Source organism: Nerophis lumbriciformis, linkage group LG01 (genome assembly GCF_033978685.3).
Source record: "Nerophis lumbriciformis linkage group LG01, RoL_Nlum_v2.1, whole genome shotgun sequence".
In the NCBI taxonomy this organism is placed as follows: Eukaryota; Metazoa; Chordata; class Actinopteri; order Syngnathiformes; family Syngnathidae; genus Nerophis; species Nerophis lumbriciformis.
Genome location: NC_084548.2, coordinates 44,741,048 through 44,744,292, shown reverse-complemented (window position 1 = coordinate 44,744,292; position 3,245 = coordinate 44,741,048).

Genomic DNA, 3,245 nt, shown 5'->3' with positions numbered 1-3,245 from the left:
CGTCAGATTTGAACAACCATTTGTTGTCACACCTGCCAGCTTGTCCCATTTCAGTCCTAACATGTCCAAACACGCATTTACCTATGTGAACAAGTCATTACCAGTGGTTTGCTCTTTAATTGATTGCATGGCTGCTAGCTCCTCCGTGATTTGAAAGTCTGCAGTTATCCCACGTGAGAAGATGAACAGCTGGGCGGTGTTACGTACATCGCAGCTCTCATCCAAAGCCAGCGAAAAACAGTCAAAGTTGGCCGTTCTGTTCTTCAGCTGAAGCTCCCAAGTTTCCAGCGATGGTCTCAACCAGTCTTGTTACAGTGCGTCGGGAGAGTGACACGTTCTCAAATGCGCCCCTCTTCTCCGGCCATATCAGCGCAACAGAGTCCAATAAGCACTCCTTAATAAACTCTCCGTCAGAAAACGCCTTACTTTTTCTGGCGATTTTGTGAGAAATGACGAAACCTGTCCTGATGGCTGCATCTCTGGGGGTGTGAAATTTGGCAAAAAGTCCTTGTTGGGTTTGCAGTTTTACCATCAACGCATCATCCTCCCTTGTGCGCGCTTCATCAGACAGATGCCGGTATTTTTCCTCGTGCTTCATCGTGTAGTGGCGATTCAAATTATATTCTTTAAACACAGCAACCTGTGTACCACAAATAAAGCACACTGCTTTACCTTTAATTTCTGTAAAGAAATACTTGGCAGTCCATGTCTTGTTGAAAACACGGCATTCGTCATCAACTTTTCTCTTTTTAGCGTCTCGGGGATAACCGGGCATCACTTGTCGCTGTGCACCTTCACTCACAGGTTACACACGGACATACGGCCATAAATAACACTTTTCAAAATAAAAGCAGCACAGTTGTATTGCACACACGACATAGATCCATCCATCCATCCATCTTCTTCCGCTTATCCGAGGTCGGGTCGCAGGGGCAGCAGCTTAAGCAGGGAAGCCCAGACTTTCCTCTCCCCAGCCATTTCGTCCAGCTCCTCCCGGGGGATCCCGAGGCGTTCCCAGGCCAGCCGGGAGAGATAGTCTTCCCAGCGTGTCCTGGGTCTTCCCCGTGGCCTCCTACCGGTCGGACGTGCCCGAAACACCTTCCTAGGGAGGCGTTCGGGTGGCATCCTGACCAGATGCCCGAACCACCTCATCTGGCTCCTCTCGATGTGGAGGAGCAGCGGCTTTACTTTGAGCTCCTCCCGGATGACAGAGCTTCTCACCCTATCTCTAAGGGAGAGCCCCGCCACCCGGCGGAGGAAACTCATTTCGGCCGCCTGTACCCGTGATCTTGTCCTTTCGGTCATAACCCAAAGCTCATGACCATAGGTGAGGATGGGAACGTAGATCGACCGGTAAATTGAGAGCTTTGCCTTCCGGCTCAGCTCCTTCTTCACCACAACGGATCGATACAGCGTCCGCATTACTGAAGATGCCGCACCGATCCGCCTGTCGATCTCACGATCCACTCTTCCCCCACTCGTGAACAAGACTCCGAGGTACTTGAACTCCTCCACTTGGGGCAAGATCTCCTCCCCAACCCGGAGATGGCACTCCACCCTTTTCCGGGAGAGAACCATGGACTCGGACTTGGAGGTGCTGATTCTCATCCCAGTCGCTTCACACTCGGCTGCGAACCGATCCAGTGAGAGCTGAAGATCTTGGCTGGAGGAAGCCATCAGGACCACATCATCTGCAAATAGCAGAGACCTAATCCTGCAGCCACCAAACCAGATCCCCTCAACGCCCTGACTGCGCCTAGAAATTCTGTCCATAAAGGTTATGAACAGAATAGACATAGATGTTTTTTCAAATTTATTTTGTAATTTGTGATTGCAGCTGTTCACATTCACTCACAATCGCGCACGAGCATACGTCCATACGGAAGTAATACAAATAACGCTTTTCAAAACAAAAGCAGCACCGTTCTATTGCACACTCGACATAGATACTTTTTAAAATGTATTTTGTAATTTATGATTGTCCTCACGCGGGCCGGACAGGGACGCACAAAGGGCCGGATGTGGCCCGCGGGCCACTGAATGCCCAATTTGTTGGAAAACTGTCTATATATGTCACAATTGCAAAGTTTATGTAATTTTTTTTTTTTATGATGATTGGTGTTTACGGTGGTCACTAACCCGGTATTGTCAACATGCACGCGCAGGGAGCGCGCGTGTATCATACTAAAGTAGTCCAAGAGGAGTAACGAACAAATTGCAGTCATGTTGTTGTTATGATAAAATATACATTCAATGACAGCTAACGCTAGCTATCCAAATTGCTATTACTAGCTAACATTACTTTAAGCTAATGCGCGTGCATGTGTTACGTACGTACATAATCACGTCATTACATACGAGAAGCCGTGAGAGGGCCTGATATGCTGTGTAAAATACATTGGAAAGTTGGCGCCCTCAAGGCATCTGTGTAAATGTTGCAAACAGCCCCTTTAATTATGATTATTCCAAATTCAAAAGTGTGATTGATCTGATTAAAACAAAATATAATTTGACAGCACTATTTAAAAAATATGCAAAACATGTTTGCTTCATACAGTAGGAAGGGGATTCATATGGCCTCCTTTGTCGCGGTTTACCTGACACATGAAACGTGACAAACTGGGGGCGTGCGCTATCCACTTTAGCTGCCAGATGGCAGTAGAGTGTTGGATATCTTACAATGTGTTTTGTGGCAATTCCAACTCTAACCGCAGTGTCAGTTGCTATGTTAAGTGACGCTTTCCATCATTTTAAATATCACTCTTAAAATAATTAATATTCAAAGAAAAAATTTAAATGACACCAATACAAGTGATACAAGGCCCGAATACCAGCTGTAATTATTCTTTCAGGTTCTGAAAGCAACAGACACAACTGGATAAAAGAGTGCACACACTGTACAAGCATACAACCAGCTTTGAAAGGGGAGTACACGCTTGATGTATCTCATATGATTCAGGCATCTTATAAGGGAAGGAACACAGTAGGTTGCGAGTATGCAAGTAAGACATCACCTTGGTATGGAGAAAATAAATCAAATGATGAATGGTACTTTGAGTCATCACCCCACACAACAATGATGATGACAATGTGTTGTATGACAGCATCCACCTGGCTGGATGTGTGTGTGAGTGTGTGTCAGTGAAGAGGAAGAGAAGCATACCTTAACTGGACTCTTTTCTCCCTCTCTTACTTTCCCACACTCTCTCCCTCTCTCTGTTATGCTCAGTCCTCCTCTCCATCTC